This window comes from Equus przewalskii, chromosome 6 (assembly GCF_037783145.1).
Source record: "Equus przewalskii isolate Varuska chromosome 6, EquPr2, whole genome shotgun sequence".
Taxonomy (NCBI): Eukaryota; Metazoa; Chordata; class Mammalia; order Perissodactyla; family Equidae; genus Equus; species Equus przewalskii.
Genome location: NC_091836.1, coordinates 18,480,457 through 18,504,163, shown reverse-complemented (window position 1 = coordinate 18,504,163; position 23,707 = coordinate 18,480,457).

The following is a 23,707-nucleotide window of genomic DNA, read 5'->3' as shown; positions in this document are numbered from 1 at the left end:
TGCTACTGGAGACCAACACCACAACCAGGCATGGCCTCCAGCCCCAGCTGGGCCCCCAAAAGCCAGCCAGCTTGAATAGTTCCCTGGGGAGAAGTCTCTTCTTCAGAACTGCTCCTCCAAGTCTCCCTCACTCTTCTGAAACCCTCAGGACATTACCTCTCATTTCACCAAGGAACTAGAAGCTACTGAGAACTCTCTCACCTTCCTGCCAACTTACTAACCTTCCTTCCTATCTCTACACCTTTCCTTTCCTCCTTCCCTCCAGTTACAACCAATAAGGAATCTCTCCTCCCATATAAGAATAACCATTGCACTAAGTCCTGGGCCCTTACTCAGGGGCTCGGTATCTCTCTTATTTTTACCATCCTTGAGATTTCAGCTTCTTATTTCCTAATGGGTCCTTCTCAGTGGCCTGTAACCTCATCAAGTCTCTTTCACCTTTAAAAAAAATAATAATAACAACAAAGACAAACCAACAAAAATCCCCATTTACCTTGGTATTTACCCAAATGCACTAAAAACTTATGTCCACAAAAAAACCTGCACATGGATGTTTACAGCAGCTTTATTCATGACTGTCAAAACTCAGAAGCAACCAAGATGTCCTTCAGTATGTGAATTCAGTAAGAATGGATAAATACACTGTGTACATTCAGATAATGAAATATTATTCAGTGCTAAAAGGAAAAGAGCTATCAAGTCATGAAAAGATGTGGAGGAGACAAATGCATATGACTAAGTGAAAGAAACCACTCTGAAAAGGCAACATGCTGTATGATCCTAACTACATGCCATTCTGGAAAAGGCAAAACTATGGAGACAGTAAAGAAAAGCAGTGATTGCCAGGAGTTAAGGGAGAGAGAGGGATGAACAGGCAGAGCACAGAGGATTTTCAGGGCAGTGAAACCACTCTGTATGGTACTACAAGGGTGGGTGCACATCAGTATCCATTTGTCCAAACCCAAGAATGTACAACACCAAGGGTGAGCCCTAACGTAACCTATGGACTCTGGATGATGATGATGCATCAATGTAGGTTCATCATTTGAAACAAAAGTACCACTCTAGTGGAGGATGTTGATAATGGGGGAGGCTATACATGTGGGGTGGCCAAGGGATATATGGGAAATCTCTATACCTTCCCCTCAAAGTTGCTGTGAACCTAAAGTTGCTCTAAAAATTAAAACCTATTAAAACTATTTTTAAAATCCACATTCAACCCTCAGTTGCAATTACCAGAATAAGCAGGCATTAAAATAATTACAGATTTTGACAGGTTATGTTATCAAGGAATAAAAAATAAGTGGGGCTGAGATAACATAGAGAGAATATGCTCACCATGCAGACTCCCAATAGCCTGGGACATTTGACAGTTAGCCTTCATTGTAAATGAACTGTTAATAAACTGTTATACATCTCAGGCCTCTGTGAATTCATTAGTCTGAGCCAGTATCTTAAGTCTGATTCCCTTTGTTCCCTCCTACAGTGAGTTTCTGGCCATCCAAAGTGGAAGATCAAATTCTGGAACTAGTCATATAAAAGGGATTCAGTAGATATTCTCTTAACCAACTTCTGCTAGCTGACTTGACAGAACCAACATGCTCCAGTCCTTCTGTAGGACACACAGACTGATGGCCACAGCACACTGAATGTTGTGGTTAAGCCAGTAGCACAGTCTCATTAACACACACTTCTCCCAGTTGAACTATATCTTTACGTTTTGCAGAAAATAGAAACAACTGCTTACTATTATAATTAGGTCATTTAATTAAATATTACTTTATATATTTATACATTAGGTAAGCATATGTATATACACCTACACACTTTTATATACTTATATATTATAAACTGATTAAATATGAATATAAAAAGAAAAAGATTAACTTCTAAAATGTAGTCAAACATTCTAGAAAGACTTTATAAGCTAAGCCGATAAAAATTGCTGGTGAATTGGGTACAGAGGAGAAATTTTTAAGAGTTTGGAGGAGAGGGATTATAAAAATTTCGAAGTGTTCTACACACAGATTGCCTCCAAGTGTGAAATTCTCATCCCACTTTACAGAAATTGAAACTAGAAGTCGCAGATGATGCACTGCGGGTATACGAAAGATAGTGCTGAACTCCAGGATGAAGTAACTGTACTCAAAGGCTTTGGTTTTGTGTCAAAAGATCAGTGAATAAATGCACATTTATATACTTGCAGTAAAAATAACACATCTAGGGAACCCGTGAATCATGTTTTATGCTTCCTCACTTTAATCAGGTTTGTCAGTTGACCAGTGGACTGCTGGTCCCATCACAGACACTCTTCCCATGTAGTAGGGCGCTAGATCCCATCCAGCTGCAGCAGGCTCCCCTCAGACAATCTCACCTGCTTCCCCAAATTCCTACAGCTGTGTTAAGAAGGATTCCTTTAGATCCAGGCCTTCAGTCATGCCACAGCAGCTAGGCCATGTCAATTATGACACGAAGTAGATGTTCAATAAATGATTGCTGGAAGAATGGATTAATGATTAACAACAGAACAAAGATTTGGAGGTTCTTCCAAAGTTCACCTCATCTAGTCCCCTATCACTAGCATAAACTAGTTCATCAAAGTGTTAGTATTTTCTTTGTAAAAATCCACTAGAGAAGAGAAGAGTTGGAACTCACCCTTGCTTTAGAGATACAATGATCTGTCTCTCATATATTCTAAGTCATTCATTCTAAGGAGTAAGTTTCTTTCTCCTTGGCGGCTCTAAAAGACATGGACACTACTTATTGCTGAATCTACTTTGGTCTCCCCAGATCCTACTAAGCTATTCATTCAACAAACACTGATTAGGTACCAACAATGTGGCAGGCACTGTACTAGGTGCTTGGGATATGGGAGGGAACACAACAGGCACAATCTCATCTCTCAAAACCTCCTAGTCACAAAGGCATAAAAAGTATAAGAAGGCTGTTTTGTGTTCTGAAACAATGAATCCACAGGCAAGGCCAAAAGTAAGGTGAGGCAGGTCAGGCACCTAGGGTACCCAATTGAAGGAGGTATCGCTCTCAGGTTCTCATGCATGGCCTTGAGAGTAATGCCTCCTTTCATTTTTGAACCCTGGGCGGTTTGCTTGCCTAGTCTATAGGTAGCTTCCCCTTTCCTCCTCCTGACTATGTTTCGTTTTTCTCTAGTCAAGCTTCCAGAATCAGTTTTATTCGATTCATACATTGCCCACGATAAATCTCTGGGCCTTTTTGACACACAAGTTTTTGGTATATTTTGACATAGTTTGCACCTGAGAATAGATCTTAAAGGTCTGTTTAACCATAAATGTATCAACCTCACTACTCTTAAGAAAGAAATCACCATATTTTATTTTTCAACTAAGAAATTAGCAAGCAAACCAGAGAGTAATGAATAATTATGTCTTACTCCAAGGTGTGGACAGGTTTCAGCAAATAAAGAGTCCTATACTTGTGTGAGTTTAAAGATGCTAGGAAGAATCCCTTGCTGAAAAAAATCTGCTGGGAGACAGGATAAAGCAGGAGTAAAGAGTTCAGCAGTCAAGACTTGAGTTCAATTTCAAGCTCTGACATTTGCTAGTTGGATCAAAAAATGAGTAAGACATAATCCCTGCCACCAAGAGGCACACATCTACTAGGGACGACAAATTGATGGTTACAACACGGCGAGGCAAGCACAGTGATGGAGATGTTCCCAGTCTTAGGAGCACAGAGGATGGGGCCTGAGAGGAAGAGAAGGAGACAAAGGGAGGAGGGGCTGCCTGAACAGTGTTACAGGAAGCATAGGAGTCAGTCAGGGACAGAAGAGGGAGAAGAGCGATCTAGGCAGAGAGGACCTCAGAACTGTTACATTTTTTCCAATTGAAAGACTAAAAGGTTGTTTCAGTTAATGGGAATGTAATAGAAAGATACACAGAGAAATAAGAGACATGAAATCATTCCCTACAGCAAGACAGTCAGACCTCATTTGGAACATTGAAGAATCAACACAACTCTTAGTGCTCAGTTATCTTGTGTCCTCTAACGAGTAGATCCCTTGCCCCTTATTCTAATGATCCATCACCCTGGTAATTAAGCCCCTCTTTGCCTCTCTTTATCTCCCTCTCTCTCTTTATCTCTGTCTCTCCTCTATCCACAACTCCAGCCACTGATATCTTTTTACCTTATTCTCTCTGATTTTTGTTTATTCATGGTGCTTACTGCCACTGAGCTTCTGCCTACCACAGTCACCTTGACTTCTTCCCATTCTAGTGTCTGCTGATTTTCTGTTCATTGGATTCAAACTCACCAAGAGTGGGACTCTGATGGCCAGCCCCCTCCCGTGGAGAGCAGCTCTGCTGGGCGGAGTTCTCATGCCAGGCCACCTTGAGGCTGCTCGTCAGTGGTATCTGTGTGTCAGATGCCTGTTCCTGGTTAAATTATCTGTATACAGAGCGTGTGTTTGTTGGGGGTAGGGGGGATGTGACACAGTTAAAGCACACTAACCATAAACCTACACATAGGCAACTTTGTTCAGAAGCTTCTTCTCAGTGCCCTGAGCAAAAGCATTGAGGTGGAAAAGCAGTTCTATGAGCTGCTTGGCCATCCTGGAAAGTAAAGCTGGAAGAGAGAGTGTTTAGGAATGAGACTGGCCCAGGGCCTGGGGGTGTGTCTTCAGGTTTAGGATATAGCAGGGTGAATCTCAGGCTACAAACCCAGATACGCAAGAATATCACATTTCCACATGTACTTTAAATCAGATTAATTCCAATGCTGAGATCCCTTCAAAATGGTGGCAGAAAATTCAATCTCAATCAATTGAGGGATTTGTCCTTGGGTTTGTGCAAAGATCCCAGAGTCTTCTGTGGAACCAATGCACTGAGGAGGCTACTCTTGGCCTCTGGTCGTTGGTCCACACAGGGAACCACTAAAGTACCTGGTGCTTGCCACTGCAAACCTCTGCTTTCTTTTTGCTGAAGGCAGGCCCTGATCCCTCCTCACCTAGCAGGTGATAGGGTCCGGAAAGAAGCCCAGCTCCCAAGTCCATACCCACTGCTCTCTCACACACAGACAGGCTTGCAACATGGCTGCTCTCCTCCCCAAACACCAGCTCACCCACCCCACCTCCCTGCCTCCAGCTACGCGTGGCTACAGAATGGGAGGGGTTTTTACAGGACCTGTCTGTCCCGTTAGAGAATTCATTGACAAAACAGCCTGGCTAAATGTAATGAATAACATGATAACACATCTGAAAGGAGGGGAGCGGTTTGAGAGTGGGGTATTCAGAAGGAAATGTAAGCAATGATGGAGCAAAGAATATCGCTTTTCCTAGGAAGGCTGCGTGCTGTGGCTGAGATGAGAATCCATCACTGACAGAGCGGAGCGTGACTGGCCGGGGGGAGGCTGAGGAGATCCACGAGGCAGGAGTGTGTCTTTCAGGATTGATTTGGCAGAAGAGGAGACAGTAGTATTTCAACGGGACCTTTAGAGCAAATAGAAAATCAGCTCTCTGGTTGAAACAGATGCAGAAGAAAAACTGTGTATTCGGAATATGTTTTCCCCTGCAGGAAGAGAGAATCATGCAGGGCCCTGGAGAAAAGCCTTACAAAACAGGACAGTAAGGAGTCACTATCACCAGAGCCTTCTCCTCTTCCACAGCAGGAAGGCCCCATCATTGGAGGAAGGGAATCCGAAGCTCTGGGATCACCGCTCACCTGCTGTGTGATCCCCTGCAACCACCTTACACTCGCTGAGCCTCAGTGTCTTCGCTATAAAATTGGGATAATAGTAGCTGCCTCACAGGGTTGCTGTGTTATGATGGTCCTCCCCAAGTGCCGAAAACCAAGGGAGCTATCTACTGCATGATTCCAACTATATAACGTTCTGGATAAGGCAAAACTGTGGAGACAGTAAAAGGATCAGTGGTTTCCAGGGGTTGGGGGAAGGGAGGGTTGAACAGAGGATTTTTAAGGCAGTGAAACTATTCTTTATGATGCTATAATGGTGGCTATATCATTCTACTTTGTTCAAACCCATGGAATGTACAAACCCAAGAGTGAACCCTAATGTAAACCATGCACTTTGAGTGGTAATGATGTGCCAATGTGGCTTTATTGATTGTATCAAATGTACCATCCTGGAGGGAGATGTTAATAATGGGGGAGACTATGCATGGGCGGGTGTAGCAGGTATGAGGGAAATCTCTGTGCCTGTCTCTCAATTTTGCTATGAACCTAAAACTTCTCTAAAAATAAAGTTTATTAATAAAGAAATAAAGTCTATTTTTGGAAAAAGAGGCCAACGTTAGTGTCATCAAACTCATTAGCACGTTAGCATGAGATGCCCTCTCTATGTGGACGTCTGACAGTTCCATGGCTGTCCCCTGTGGCTTCCATTCCACCACTACACAGCCCTGAGCAGGCTACAAACCGCTTTCACATGCCTCATCCTGTGGTTTCCTCAAGGTTGCACAGCTCTGTGGCTGGTTCAGGTGGAAGGAGTAGGCCTCAGGCAGCCCCAGGGCTTGAACTCAGGGCCCTGCTCCTTCCACCATGTTGTGTTTGCAGATGGCTCAAAGATGGCTCCTATCCACACCAGCCTGGTGCCCACCGCCATGCCTCCCTCCTCAGTGTCTCCAAGATCTTCAGGATGTCCTTGCCCTTATTTTGCTAATGTCTCCCTATCCTGCCTCCCAACCCCTGCAACTGACAATGGCCACAGAGGCCACACATCCCTCCCCGCTTTTCCCTCTGCCTGTGCTCACAATTGTGTCCAGATGGGCCAGACTCCACTGAACTCATATCAGCCCACGAGTTTCTGCCCTCAACTCTTCAGAACCAACATTCTGTTATAAATTCCCCTCAGGAAAAACAATAATAATAGCATCACGATTGAACATCTGTTACATACTAGGCACTTTGATATATTGTCTCATAGAATTCTCACTATAGACTTTTGACTGAAGCTCTAAGTCAAAAACCAGTATACTCATTTTTCAAATTAGGAGATTGATGCTCAGGAGGTTGAATTCCCAGTTAATAGAGGAGTAAGGATTCAAAGCAGGTCAGTCTCACTCCAGAGTCCATGTTCCACTCCATCCTCCAACTTCTTGTAATTGAAATGTTGTTCTTCTGACTCTACTTTCCTCCCAACCCTAATTGGTGAAAGGACTTCTCCTCATGCCCAGACAGGCACTTTAGTTTTCCATTATCCATTCTGGGTCAATCTTTAACCTCCTTCCTTTAACAGATGATGTCAAGGCCATCAGCCTATGCCTTTCCTCTGGACTTCATCACAACCTACCTTCCTCTGTGATGTCCCCTCTCATCATCCTCAAGGTTTCCAACACCCCTACTGACAACCCTTTTAATTCCTTAGCCTCTAAGTTTCTCTACAGAGCTAATGACCTCCATCTCTGCTCAACCACAGGAACCTGCAGGGACATAAGCATTCCACAGACATCATTATTGCTCCCACAGCTTCAGAACATCACACCATGTCTATAAACACCCATGGTCCCTTTTCCTGATCCTTTCCTCCATTTCTCTAGCCTCTTGTGATCTTCATTTCCTCATCTATATTAACCTCCCAGTCCGTCAACCCCTTCCAGGGTTCATTCACCCACATCCCACAGGTAGTCACTTTCACAATGCGCTCACTTCTGTTCTAGGAGCCCATTTACCATCCAAATGCAGTGCTTCCACAGTTAAGCAATCCCCTCTTTCCCAAGACTTTCTCCAGAAAAAATTGGCAGTAGGAACAAAGTAATAAAATGACCGTGAGCCTTTCTCAATGTAAAATCAAATACATGTGACCAATTCCAGCAGAGCCCATATTTCTGCTGAGAGCCTTTCATTCAGCTCTCAGTTCTCTCCCCCATGAGTGGTATTTCCCATAGCATCCACTCCTCCTGTTTCCCTTAGCCTCAATCCCTAATGTACCACCTCACTTTCTATAGATAATTTTACTTTTACTGGAAAGACTATAACAATTTAACGTGATTTAATTCCCTCAGCTTTCCCAGCCTTTCCTTAAATATCACCAGAACTTCCTTCATTCTCATATCTGAGAAGTGTCCTGCTTCTTTGCCAAGACCAACACTTCCACTTGCTCTTGATCCCATTCACTCTTATCTCCTCCAGTATCTCATTTTGTCTGTAGTCCAATCTCTCCCTCCATCCCTCCCTTCACTGGCTCTTTGCACTATGTCCGCAAAACAACATGGTTTCCCTAGGCTAAATCAGCACCTCTGGCAGGGGCATATGTGTAGTCAGGAGTCATTACCTAAAACTATGAAGCAGGCACTGTGCTTGATGATGGAGAGACAAAGAGAAATGAGATAACTTCCTCTCCTAAGGAGCTCAAATTCAGAATGAGAAACAGATAAAGAATGGCATAAAGTCTAGGCAAGGAATAAGTACAGGATTATGTAGGATAACAGACAAAAGACATCTACGCCAGACAGAGATGTTCCTAGAAAGGATGACACCTGAGCTTGGTCTGTATCAGTTAGGAATATGTTCTATAGCAATCAAAGAAAAGCTGATCGATAACTTCCACAGATGTGATTCATCTCTCAAGTTCAGTAGAAGTCCAGGAGAGGCCAGTGCAGGGCTAGCACAACGACTCAACAATGTCATCAAGGACCCAGGCTCTTTCCATCTTTCTGCTTCATCTTGAACATGTTGTCTTTCACTTTCATACTCTCATCTCAGGGTTACAAGATGGCCTCTGTATTTCCAGATCTCTTTTCTACTTTCCAGACAGGAGAAATGGACAAGAGCATAGGGGCAAAAGACTCCCTTGGCAAATTTTGCCTTTTGGGGGGAATGGGTGCCCTCTGCAGGGACTTCTGCCAAAAACTCATTGTTCAGAACAGTATCCCATGGCCACTCTTAGCTGCAAGGAGGATGAGGAAGTGGTTTAGTGGGATAGAAAAAACAAATAAGAGTTGCAAAGATTCAGGAAATAAAGAAGGGAGAACAATCAAAGCTGTAGGACTCACATATATGAGGTGAGAGAGCACATGGTTTATTTGGGAATTGTCGAGCAGTTCAGAAGGGAGGGAGAGGAGGGAACCAGAAGGGGCTATGGGAGAGGTGAGATGGAAGAGGTAGGCAGGGCTGAAACATGCAAGACTTTGATGCCATGCAATGGATTTGGACTTTATCCTGAAGATCCTTGTAATAGTGAAGATCAGATTTATATTTTATTTTATTTATTATTTTAGTGAGGAGGATTGGCCCTGAGCTAACATCTGTGCCACTTCCTCTATTTTGTATGTGGGATGCCAACACAGCACAGCTTGATGAGCAGTATATAGGTCCATACTGGGGATCTGCACCTGCAAACCGCAGGCTGCCAAAGCAGAGCATGTGAACTTAACCACTACACCACTGCACCAGCCCCATAGATTTATATTTTAGACAGATCACTCTTTATGATGAATGGGGAATGGATTTTAGGAGTGCAAGATTAGAGGAAGAGAAATCTTCAAAGTGATGATGGTAAAGAATGATGACCTGCTAGTGGGACAGAAAGATGTGAACAGAATCTGGAGGTATGATAGGACACACCTCCTCTGAAAGGACTTTCCTCACCACCCTATCCAAAATAGCAGCTGCGCCAGACTATCTGTTAATAAGTCCTCCCTTCTTGCTCTCACCCGTCTTCCAGGGCTACAAGAATGGGAACCACATTTTCCAGATTCCCTTGCCATTAAGTTTTCAAAGTTACATTCTAACCCAGTTCCTCTTCATTCCCAGATTATGGCAAACATATTCCTGGATGGTCTCATGGTTTCACATCATCTCCTAATCCAACCTTCATACCACTTCAAGGGTAAACATCACTTCATAACAAACACTTCAATCATAAATATTGCTTACCAACGCAAGATGCAAAAACAGCTCATCTCAACTGTACAACAATGGAACAAGCTACTTGCAAAGTAAGCAATTCTCACCATTGCTATGGACACCGCTTATTTAGTATTTATTCTGTCGCCTCTCATTACCATCTGTATATGACTCATTTTTTTCTCTACTAAACTGCCATTTCCATAAGAGAAATGCTGCAGATGGAAGAGTTCTTTATCTTTTTCTATTGAGTCATGCCATGTCTCAGTTGCTTAGCAGGCTAGAAAACTAAAAGGCAAGAAATAAATCAAGAAATATTTGCAGCATATATGACAGATACAGGTCTTATATGATATACAGAAGACTTTTTATAAATCCAAAATAAAATAAATAAACACTCCAAAAGAAAAATGGTAAGTAAACGTGAATAGGCATTTTGCAAAAGAAATTGAAGTGGCTAAATACAATTTTTAAAACTAAACTTGCTAGTAATCAAATAAATGCAAATTAGATTAAACATCTTTTTTAATATATGAATTGGGCAAAGGTGAAACGAATTACAATAGCTAATATTTATAGGGTATTTACTATGATCCAGGTTCTCTTCTAAGTACTTAACATGAATTCATTCTTTTAATCTTCACAACAAGCCCTGTGAGGAAGTTGCTATTATTGTCCCCTATATTTTACAGATAAGGGAAAAGGCACAGAGAGGTTAAGTAACTTACCTGGATTCATACAACTAGATAGTGCTGAAGACAGAATTTTATTCAGATACTCAAGCTCCATAATCCCCTTCTAGCTATTTCACCCTTTGTCTCTAGAAGATTAAACATTTATTACATGTTTTCTATTTGCCAAGTATAGTGTTAAGTGTTGTGCATAGATTACTTTACATGACCCTTACAAGAGCCCTAGAAAGGATTTATTTCTATTTTTTCCAGTTTACAGACTAACAAAACTAGTCTCACTAAACTAAGAGGAACTGAGAAACTTAGCCAAATTAACAACTAGTAGATGACAGAACTAGGTTTGTTTCCACAAAAGCCTATACCCAGTGTTGTCAAGAGTTTGGGAGAACAGGCGCTTTCATGTACTGGTGGAAATGTTAGATGGCACGACCATTGTGGGAGGCAATTTGGCAAACATCATTTGCTTTTGCAGTTTACCATTGGCTAATATAGTCTTTCAACCATATTTCCTTTAGAAATGACTATGTACAAAGATTCTTCTAGAAAGGTCTTTAATAAATATTATTTATAATTTGGGCTAGAGAAGGAACACAATACAGCTATTAAAAATGATGTTATAGCAGAAGATTTTCATGACATGAAATAAAGGGTTAATGATATGTTGCATAAGGAGAAAAGGCAGACCACCAAACAGCAGGCACCATTTGATCTCATTTTTAAGAAATTGTGTAAACCAGAGTTGATTAACTAGACAGTTAGACAGCAGATAGATGGCTGACTAGTTTGCTATACGTACCTGGATATTTAGATACATAGAGTTATCAAGATAGATAGCTACAGCTAGATTTTTTTTTTAATATTATGGTTACCTCCATATAGTAGGATTTCAGGTGACTTTTTTCTTCTTTGTATTTTTCTGTATGTTTCCAATTTTCTCTTTTTCCACTTGTAATAGGAAGAAGAACATGTCAATTTTTTTATGTGGTTCTACAGCATAAACCAAAGAAGGTGTCTCAGGCTCTTACAAAAGTAATATTTCTACCTAAAGTTCAGAGACAAGGGCAGGGATTACAGTGCTGGGGCAGACAGAAGCCAAGAATAATGGTTCATATTCCCCACAGGCCAGTTACAGAAAAGATTAGTCCTTCCTCACAAACCCAGGAAGAAAATTCTCTAGACTCCAGATCTCTTCTCATTGCAGGAATCCAGACCATTCTCTCTTGTGCTAAAATATTGGCTTTTCTTTTGCTGGTGTTCCTCATAGACCACGCCCCACTCTGGTACTAATGTACCTTCTTGTCTGATGAACCAGGTGACTTGGTTAACACTTTTTATTTGCTGACTACATAAAGATGACTTTGTTAAAAAGATAAAAGGTATCTCTCATAGGTGCAAGACTGAGAACAGCCACAGGCAGATTTTGCTCAAACACCTGTTTCATTCTTCTGGGTCTCCATAGACTGGCTCTCTCTGATTCTCTACCCCACCTTAGAAGATGGCCCCAAATTCACAGCCTCAGGATCAATCCCATCAACCTGCTGGAGAAAAGCCAATTGGCTCAATTTGGCTTAGGCATCCATCCTTGTTGTCACAGCTAGGCCAGCATGTGGGTTCCAGGATGTACCCATGCAACCACCCTGTGACCCTGCAGATGGAGGGTGTGGTTCCCAGAGACAGGGGAGATGCTCAAAGCTGAGCAGACCCTCCAAAGAGGTAACCTCTGCTAGTCCACTCTGCCATCTTTCCTGGCTGCAAGACCACTTATCTGCAGTTAGGATCCCAAAAGCTAGCATCCAGCAGCAGTCTTGTCAGTCAATTCATCGAGAAGGGCAGGACCAACCTTGCCTCTCTCTTCTTTTCTATCTTCCTCAGCACAGCACATCGGAGAGTTTGAATACTTATTGTCGGATTGCCTGAGAGAAGTGTCAGCCTTCAACACAAGCTAATAAAGTGGTGTAAACACCCTAAGACTAGCTTCCAAGTGATGAAGCCAAACAAACATTCTGCTCCAGAAACAGAACCAAGGAGAGCGGTGGGTTTTAAATTGTGGGTTAGTGAGATTTCTAAGTAGAACTCAATTTACTGTGTGTGTGTGGGCATTTTCTCCTCATTGGCCAAAGTAAAGAGATGAGAGACTAGAAATCACCTCTATTTTAACAGCACACAGTTTTCCATGCTGGAAGCCTATTAAAAAGATATTTCCGTCCATAAAATAAAGGAGCAATGTTTGCATAGGAATGCAAACAGAATGGAATTTAGATCCCATCTCCTCAGGCCTACTGATACTGAGCTCAGATACATTAAGAGAATGCCATTTGGGATCTTGTTTTAATTGGATTTTCTAATCTTCCATATATTCTAATGAGCTTGGGGGGAAAAATTCTTCAGTGTTTAGAATATAGCCTCTATCAAGATGATCCAAGAGTTTTCTTCTCTTTGGGTTGTTCTGGGTTGGGGAGTAATGGTGAAGAGGGATTTAGTGTGACTTTCCATCACCTTCAGGAATTTCCCAGCCATCAGCCTTCAGGAGGTACCTGTCCAAGCCTTTCGTTTCAGTCTCTGGAGAGCCATGTGTTATGAAAGACAGACCCAAAGGCCTTCAGTAAACATCTTTCTCAGAGAGCTCACTACAGTTCAATATGTTGTACCTGATGATGATTTAACAAGGATCTACAACTCCAATAGTGGCCAGAGGTTGTAGACCAGAAAGGCAGAGGGCTCTGCTGACCAGTAGCCACTCAACAAAGGGCACATTACCACAGGGATCTCTGACCCTCCATCCAGACCAGATGGACAGGAATGCCCAGCTCCTTAGCAATACTGTCTAGGAAAACAAATGTAAACACAACATTGACCACCTCTGACCATCGGTATTAGTTTGTTATGGCTGCCATAAAAAGTACCACAGACTCAGTGGCTTAACCAACAGAAATTTATTTTCTCACAGTCCTAGGGGCTGAAGTATGAGATCAAGGTGTTAGCAGGGTTGCTTTCTTCTGAGGCCTCTCTCATTTGCTTGCAGATGGTTATCTTCCTCCTGCGTCTTCACATGGTCTCCCCTCTGTACATGTCTGTGTCCAAATTTCCTCTTCTTCTGAGGACACAAGTCATATTGGATTAGGACCTGTCCTAATGACCTCATTTTCATGTAATCACTTCTTTAAAGACCCTATTCCAAATACAGTCACATTCTGAGGTACTGGGCATTAGGACTTCAACATACTAATTTGAGCCCATCACACCATCTAAAGGAAAAAGATGGAGTGTGCATACTTCCTCCAAAGCTCTCTGACCCCATTGGGGAGTCAGACCAGCACGGTTCTTACATGTACAAGCTCCAGACAGATAGCCTGGATCCTAATACTGCACATCTGGACACAAGCTGTGAGACTCCTCTCTGGGCCACAGTTTCTCAGATGCAAAATGGGGGTGGTTGTAATAGTACGTAAGTCCTATGACGTAGGATTGCCATGATAATTAAACGAGTTCACACATATAATGGGCTTAGAACAGCACCTGGCACAAAGTAAATGCTTAGTAAATATTAGTGAGTATTATTATTAATTGAGCCACTGGGCATCCCAGCTAATTACTGGCCTAGCCTGGGTGGGGATCTGTTGGATGCACTCAAAGCATCATTGAAGGTGCCCCCCAAGGGACCCTAACTGAGGATACTCTTGAACCCATGAGTCTGACCACAACCTGTCAGCCATAAATTTGGGAATAAATACCCATCCACCTCCCAGAAGCCTCAGCCAGTTCACTTTTTTAACTTAGGCTCCCGAGTACTTAAGGCTTTTGCTTGTATTGAATGAATTTGCATCTACTTGCAAGTCAGGTTGCACAGGTTGAATTGGCAGGCAATGAATTTTTCCCTTTGTTTTTCTTGTTCTCATTGAAGACTACAAAGAAAGGCGCAAACTAATCCTTGGAAGATAAAAGTCTTCAAGTGATTCTTCTTTTCTAGCCTATTTAGTCTTGCCTAAAGCTAATCAGCTTGCTTGTCAAAGCAGACCCTAAATCTGTGGAAATACCCGACATGGAGGAATATATAAAGACAAACACCATTTTGCTCTGATGTGCTGGGTGTTTGTCATTTGAGGGTGCTGCATCTCCAGCTTTACAGGAACTACACCAGAGTCAACGGAATCCTTCACTTCTGTCACAGAAGTGGAGTGCCCTCCCTGACATCAATAGACATTTTTTTTTAGGACCTATTATGTGCATATCACTGCCCAGAGGTGGAGAATGAAGAAAATGTAGTGATGATAAGCAAGTCCCTCAAGGGGGCTGAGAGTATAGTGGGACAGACCTCCCCTACATCTTTATAAGAAGATGTGATAAATGCTGGAAGAATTATAACCACACTGCCAGGGAACTCTGAGAAGGCAATGCTGGTGACTGGTGATGAGGGAAGGCTGTATTTGGGGTGGGCCCTTTGAAGGATGAGTAGACAGATAGCAATGTGGAGATAAGACCTTCACAACGGAGCAAACAGGGTAAGTCAAAGGGGCAGAGGCACGAAAATTCCTGAGGGGATGAAGTAACATCATTGGGGCAGTGAGGGAAGGGTGAGAAAGGAGCCTGAAACCCACAAACACCGCCCATTTGGAACTTGTTCACTTTTAGGAACAGGCATCACCGGGCATGAACACAGAGACCAAGCTCACCTGCCTTCCGCATTTAATACCGGTCCCCGTCCTCATTCCCATTTGCTGCTTGTGTTCCTAGTCTCCACCCGTACACTGGCTGTTGAAAAGCCTCCTAGAACATTTCTATCACTGCAGAAAGTTCTACTGGACAATGCTGTATGAGAGAATATTATTCAAGACAGCTAGAGCCTTTTGGACAGGTTTGGAACAAAGCAATTCACAATCATTGCTAAGGGAAGTTAAAAATCAGAAGCATGACAGTCATTTAATGTCCGATTATTTTTGCCTTTGCCAACCCGAGGGAGGACCTGATTTAGACCATGCTGTTGTTAACATCTTCAGTCTCAAATACTTCTTCAGGGTTTCAGGTAGCCTTCGGTAACTTAACCATTATTTAGAACCTAGCCATCTCTGTGCTATTGATCCCATTTTTGTGTTGTGTATGAGGACAAGCCCATATGTATGTTCCATCTCAAAAAAAGAGTTTTTAGTTCCTTAAATGCAAGGATTTATTCTTATAAGTTTTTATATCCCTAGTGCCAAGCCCAGTGCTTTGTACATAGAATATGCTCAGAAAACACCTGTTGGTGAATAGTGGCATACAAGGCTCTCTATGACCTAGACCTGCTTTCCTTTCAAGCCTCATCACTCCCACTCCCAGACCTGCTCTTTACAGTTCAGTTCTTCTGAGCTCCAGGCAGTTCCCCCCAATGCTCCAGGTTTTATACACTCCCAGGCCTTTGTACACATGCATCCCATCACCCTTCACCTTGGTTTGGCCAGCCCTTGCTCATCCTTCAGGAATCAGCCTCCACTCCCCGTTCCTCACCTTGTGTGACCTCCAGGCCCCGTTAGCTGCCCCTTCCAGAAGTTCCCTCAGCATGCCCTTCTGTAGCGCCCATCACTCGATGTGTGATTGCCAGTTAGCTGTCTGTGTCCTCTGCTACATCATGAGCTCTGTGAGGGCTGGAACTACAGCTTGTGTGTGGTTGTATGCCCAGAACTGAGGATAATGTCTGGCACAGAAAAATCACACAAATATTCATGATAAAATAATTGAAAATTTTTTCAGAGTTTTATTGATCTTCAGTGACAAGTTAATTTTAACTATTTTATCTATTACTTTTTATAAAATTTTACTTCTTTTGTGGCATTTCATAAATATTTCAACAACCATTTATATTCTTTCAAATAGGGAAAAAAGGGTGCTATCTTGAAGTGTTATGCTAACATGCTTAATGAGAAAAGGGATGTCAGCCTCTATGTCAGACCCTTGAGATATCTTAAAAGGTTGTTTTTCCACTCCAGCCCAGATGGTCACAGTGACCCTAAAGACAGCCTGTGCAACACCTGTGCCTAAAAGCACAGCTCCTAATAGCTCAACATTGTTGCAGGGTGATGCTTTCCTCCAAGGAAGCAATGAAAGACAGCATGGGCAAGCTGTGGAGCAGGCTTGCTATTCTCCTCAATTTGGTGACATCTATTTGGTACCTATCTGTACCCAGCATTGTGACGGGCAGCAAGGATACAGTGAAAACTAAGACAACACACAGCTGCTGATCTCCAGGAACTCACCTGCTCGTGTGGTGAAGCTGGCAAACAAACATCAGTGCAACAATGTCAAAGAAACACACGTAACTCAGGTGTGGGAAAAGTTAACTTTAAGTTGTTGTGAGGGAGAAGGATGGTGAATTAGAACAAGCTTCTAAAGGTGGGGAGAAAGATATTTCAGGGAGAGGAGACAGCATGTGCAAAGATTTGGGATATGAATGTGGTAGTATTAAATGGCATATTAAGCAGATGCATGTCATTTCTAAACGGCCCCCAAATCCCATTAAAATGAGAAAATTACATAGCATGAGAACAAGAAGGGTACCACCAGCACATCAGGAATTTTGAGAATTTTGTGAATGTATGCACCCACCCTTAACTGTGGGCCTTCAGATGCTAGAACTGGGGATGCAAAAATTATATTAAAAATTATTTAGGGGCCGGCCCCAGGGTGTAGTGGTTAAGTCCAGCATGCTCCGCTTTGGTGGAGCAGGTTTGTGGGACTGGATCCCCAATTTGGATCTGTACCACTTGTCAAGCCATGCTGTGACAGTGACCCACACACAAAATAGAGGAAGATTGGCACAGATCTCAGCTCAGGGCTGATCTTCCTCAAGAAAAAACAGAGGAAGACTGGCAATAGATGTTAGCTCAGGGCAAATCATCCTCAGCAAAAAAAAAAAAAAAAAGAAAAGAGGAAAATGTTGGCAACTCATCACAAAAAGCTAATAAAGAAATATTTAATTTTTTTTTTTTTTTTGAGGAAGATCAGCCCTGAGCTAACATCTGTTGCCAATCCTCCTCTTTTTGCTGAGGAAGGCTGGCCCTGGGCTAACATCCGTGCCCATCTTCCTCCACTTTATATGTGGGATGCCTACCACAGCATGGCTTTGCCAAGCAGTGCCATGACCACATCCAGGATCCGAACTGGAGAACCCTGGGTTGTCGAAGCGGAACGTGCGAACTTAACCACTGTGCCACCAGGCCAGCCCCAAAGAAATATTTAAAATTTGCTCGGCAAAACTTAATACCTAATTATATTTGACTTTTATCAATATTAAAAATTATTTTACATCTCCAGAATATTCTGCAAAACTAAAAAGGAAAGAAAACTGGCTCAGAACCACTGGAGAATAAAAGCAAACTAACCCAGAAGCTGGAAAGTTTTTAACTAAAGGGATTAACAAAAACCTAGGTCATGAGACATTCTCTGGAATTGAATTATCAGCCTCCTCTATGGGAAGAGGTGGCTCTGCAAGACCTTTCCTGTAGCCTTCCTTGCCCCAAGCTTCCTCTGCAGACATAATCATTCTCAGTTTCCACAAACCTTTTCAAAGAACTAGAGAGCTATTCCTGCCAGATAGAGGCACATGGTATCACTTCAACAGACCAGTCATAATAAGGCTTTTTGAATTACTCACTAGGCTGTGGGTGGGTTAAGAACTGATAGTCTGAGTTCCTAGACTTTCTAACGGGAGACAGCCAACTGCAAATACTTGATTCCCCTTTCAAGTGGCTGATCCTCTCTGGTTTCCTTTGGGTCTCTCCCATTTCCATTCTGGGTAGCAAGCTCTGCTGGCAGGCATGGTAATTAGGTGTGATTTAAGTGCTGCATAATTTGTACAATGCTATAAAATGCCAACGCAAAATCAAGGGAGTTTGGTCAAGAGGAAAATTTATTTTGGAAAAGAGGAGAGGGGGAGCAGGTGGCACTAGGCCATCTGCTTCAGAAGGGATAATTAGGATTCTGGTTTTGCTGAGAACATTTTTAGAAAAAGCATTGCAAGGGTTGCTGAAAAGTAGCATCAATTCTGAGAAGGAAGTAGGAAGAGAGAGCAAAGGCTGGGCAGGCTGAGCTCTCCAGATTAAACCAATGCGCAGTTAACCCTGAAAATGAAAACTTCCCAAAAAGACTCAGCCAGGAGGAAATCCTGCAAGTATAAAGTAGCCACCAAAGTGGAAAGGATGACCTCAGCTCTGATATATTGTCTCTTTTATCCATTGCTATTATCCAACATCTTTCAACTCCTGGAAGCAGAGCAGCGTTAGAAGAGTCACAGACCAAGAAGTTTTAAAAATATGAGGATTTTCTTCCTTCTCAGTCTCTGGCCTCTGGTTATGTGGCCATTTGTGCCTCTACACCATCAAGACAAAGGGTTTGGGCATATAATTCCTTAGCTGTAAATATCCAGGGAGAAAGAGATAAGCTCTTAAAAGTCTCAATGAAAGAAGAAAGGGAGGGAGGAAAGGAGGAAGGAAGGAAGCAAAGGGAAAGAGAGAGGAATAGAACAGAAAAAAAGTGCAAAGAAGAGTATTTTGTTGGGCTGTAACTTTTAGAAGGTATTGATTTATGAACAAACATCATGAATTTAGGTCAGTAAAGATGGGAGAAGGTTTCTATAAAATTACCAGTTCAAAGGTGTTTGTGCTATGTGATTTTTTTTTTAATTTTTTTTAAAAGATTTTTATTTTTTTCCTTTTTCTCCCCAAAGCCCCCCAGTACATAGTTGTATATTCTTCGTTGTGGATCCCTCTAGTTGTGGCATGTGGGACGCTGCCTCAGCGTGGTTTGATGAGCAGTGCCATGTCCGCGCCCAGGATTCGAACCAACGAAACACTGGGCCGCCTGCAGCGGAGCGGGCGAACTTAACCACTCGGCCACAGGGCCAGCCCCTGTGCTGGGTGATTTTTAATAAATATTGCAAACTTAGAATTTAATGCTTCAGTTTTAGTAGTTTCTGTAATATGAACTAAATCAGTCGATGTATTGCAATATTTGCCGGCATCTGTTATAATCACTGTAATTACCTTCATCTGTCAGTTGAAGGACAATTTCTACTTCATGCCATTATCCTTACACCGAAATAGCACAACACAAATTAGAAATTATATATTGACAAATTAGCATTCCCTGCCAGAATTTGGGTTTCTCATGTGAAAACTTAAGTGATAGAGTCCAAGTTTGATTAGAAGAGTTTAAACTTAACCTATAATGTGGCATGAAACGAAGTTTAATGGGTAATATTGAGTAGAGAAAAACCTCATGAATTCAGACTTTATTAATGTGGACTTTGCCATGCTCATATTTGCTATATCCATAAAAACATGTTTCCTAGCAATATGTTGTTATAAATTCAATCATACCAAGAAGCAGCTTCCTAATGCTATATTTAAGGGCCTTAAGGGTTTTAAAAGCATGAACTTAAATATGTTTTATATGCTACCGTAGATTATACCCTGTCACAAGAGGCCTGCTTGAAAATAATATTAGATCTACTCCCATCTAATACATCTGGAAAAATATACCATACTAAAAGGTAATGTCTTTTCTCCTTTCCCTACTTGAAAATACTCATATTCAAACGTTACAGAGAAAGGGTTAATTGAAAGAAAAAAATATAGTAGTATCTTCATGTACATAATAAACATATAGTCTGCTTTTTTACATCCTAAGACAGAGTCTCAAGCCAGCCCGGATGGCCTAGTGGTTAAAGTTCGGCACTCACCACTTCAGCGGCCCAGGGTTTGCATCCCGGTCGGGGAACCACACCACCCGTCTGTCAGTTGCCATGCTGTGGAGGTGGCTCATGTGGAAGAACTAGAACGACTTATAACTAGGATATACAACAATGTACTGTGGCTTTGGGGAGGGGGAAAAAAACAGTCTTGCCAAATCTCATTACTTCTACTTGTCCTTTAGTGTATATTTTTTTAGAAAGGGGGTAAATGGGAAAGCTCTCTTTTCTCCCTAACTTGGAATTCTTTGTGTCACTGGTTGGCTTGAAATCTACTTTTGTCGAGTGCCTGATCTACTGATGTCTGGATAATTGCATAAATGTTCTTTTAATCCCCTTAACTCGAAGCAGAAATGCCTCTCATCTCTTCCCAGTGCTTCCTTATCCTACTCCTCTCTTAAGGAGTCTAAGTCTCCCTATGACCCTTTATATACAAAAGCAGTCAGTGTGTGCACTTCTCCAGAGAACTACTGCACAAATTGTAGTGAACCCTCCTTAAATCACCCTGGTTTATGCAACATAAATAATTCCAAGTCATAAAATCTTAGCATCAGAAAGGATAGCATCCAATTCAAAAATTCCACCTTATAGCTGAGGAAAATGAGTCCTAAGAAGGTGAAGTGACTTGCTCAAGGCCACGTATCTCTTCTTGATAGTATTGTTAAGAAATGCGGAAATTCACTATGCAAAATTATGTCTATCAGCCTACTAATTCTTTTCATATTAGAAAATAATAAAATAGCATTAATTTTCTTTTCTAGTTTAGGCTTCACATTAACTCATACGAGCTTTCTCCTTGATTCCTCTGTGAACCCATAAGCTTTTATTCTATGAATGGTAAAGTTTTCTTAAGAAGGGAAATTCTCAACCTATTTTCCCACATTTTGGCCTTGGCCCATAGTATGGAACAAACGTTTTATACTCATCCTCTGGCCCCCTCTCCACTTACTTCCTAGCCCTCTCCACAGGAGAAGGGGTTGTCTCTCTGACTGATCAGAGCCTGATGTTCATTAGGCCACATTTTGCCAGATGGTTGTGTTACTGGGCCTTAAACAGGAATAGCACTACTCTTTGTTTTTTTACTTCCAGCACCATAAGCAGTAGGCTCAGCTCACTGCGTTTTGAACTCCCACTAGTGCCCATCAGTTAGAAAGTAAGAGCCTTATTTGTCACCTGTGGAAATGCTCATCCATCTCCTCTCTTCTCCCACTGGGCAGCCTGACTTAGGCTGCTAACCTGGCCTTGAGCCAAACAGCATAAACCCACGTTGGGCTACACACTGACAGTAAATATGCCCCTTGTTAATGTCTAGCTTCTTTTCTCCTGGCGTTAACAGGTGTGCTTTTGATTAGCCTGTCCTTGACTCATAATTCAAAGAGCCCCTCTTCAGGTTGGGAATGGGAGGAGAAAATAAGCAAAGATTCAGAGGGAAAGAAGTAGAAGATGGCGTTTCAGCTCACGTTTACGGCATGTGGCCTGCCCAACTTATTTCTACCAGAGAAGCCCCACATGGGAGAAGGGGGGACAGGAGGAAGAGTGGCTGGGTATTGGTTCTTTACCAAGCCATATTACTGCTAGTAACACTGGCAATGTGTTTCCCATGTGGTCCTTGTTCCTTTTACGTGTAGATTCCCAGGAAGGAACCCCAAAGAGAAGATGAGTGGGTGGGAGGGTTCAAGGACCAACTCTTACTCCAAACCCACCAAACAAATACCTAACTCCATATCATCATAGAATAAAAAAGATCCGGGTCATCTTCCAGTGACAAATCTACCTCAGCTCCTGAAAGAAGGCCATCTATAAGATGGCCTCCCTTCCCCAAGATCTCTGCTCACTGTTTCCTGAAGCCATTTAAGCAAACATGGAGACAAATGCCTGTGTTTCCATTTGGTTCATTCCTGATCATTTCCTCTGACAGAAACACTCCAGTGGCTTGGACTCGTTGGTCAGTTTACCAGAAGGAAAAAAATACCTGATCATGCCTGCCTCAGGCAAGACTTCTTCCAGAGGGAAAGAGAAGAACCACTTGAGGTGAAACTACATTGAGAAGTTGACCTGGATAACCCCTAAGGTCCTACCACCAAAAATCAATCTTCTAGTTCTAATTCAGTCTGTGCCTAATTTAATCGAAATGTATATATGTAAGTAATGATATTTTTTTAGACAGAGAAATAGAAACAGAAGTGATGTTTATAAACATCAAAATATGGAATCCTTGGCAGATGCACCAATGGAGCAGGGCCACCAGTAGCTCTTGGCTCTACTGAAAACCACAGTCTTCAAAGTAAGGAATAGAGTTGGTTAACATGCTCTTAAGTGCAGTAGAGTGAAGTGGAAAGAGCACCAGACTGTTAGGAAACCCAGGTGCTAGTCTTGCTGAACTTTTGACTAGCCATGAGACCTGGGGCCAGCACAACTTCTCTGAACATGTTATATGTGCTTCATCTGCAAAATGAAGGAATGAATAACATGACTGCTGGGTCCCTTCCAGCCCTAGGACTCCATGTTGTTAATAAAATGCCCCTTCATTAGAGATAATGAGAAGATACTGCCTGTTTTTTAACCATGAAATATACACCTAGAAGTGGCACGATTTACCCTCAATTTTTGAAAGAAGCAAACACAATAAAAATAGTTTGTCAGAAAAGATTGAAATTCAATCCATTAAAATAATTGCTTCCTGAATTCTAAATTCAAAATAGATTGTTTCAGTCCATTATGAGTGATTTCAAGAAATCTTACATTAACAACAATTTGGCCCTTTTCCTGAAAAATCCTGGTTCTCATATCTTTGTTCTGTAAGAGCAATTAACATTCCTCTCAGTGGTAACATCAGCAGCAACTTGGGACCATAAGTAACCAAGGACTCCATTTTCATTTCTAAGAATACGAAAGATGGAAACCCAGGGGTTTGGGCAGAAGCTGGAAAATAGCAGAGATGTTGATTGTGTTTTTAAAATTCCAATTTCATTTCCAAGTGCAGAATGTGCCCAGAAGCAAGACTCAATGCAGCAACCTACAGCAAATGTCCATAATTACTTCTTTTCCAGGCTCCTTCAAACATTAGCAATCTGGAGGCTTGGTCCATAAAACTGGCCAGAAATCACTCCAAATCATTTTCTAATCATTTACTTGAAAAGCAGGCGTAAGTTACACCCTGATATGACTCCCCTAAATAATTATTCAACAGAGTGAGGCTCTGACCTCTGAAATCCTCTAGGACCAATGAGATTTCAGAGGCAGCAATGAAGCTAAAATTTTGTTTCCCTTGAGATCTAAATGGCAAGGTTCTCTCTGCTTCCCTTATTTTATACACCAACATGGAGTACTTATTGCCTTCTAAGCTCTGGGGCAGTCCAAACATAAAACAGTCTGACTTATTGCCTCCACTATTACGAACATATTTGCCAGACTATGTGTCCCAATTTGTAGACTGAAAAATTGGATATCCTGAGGACTAG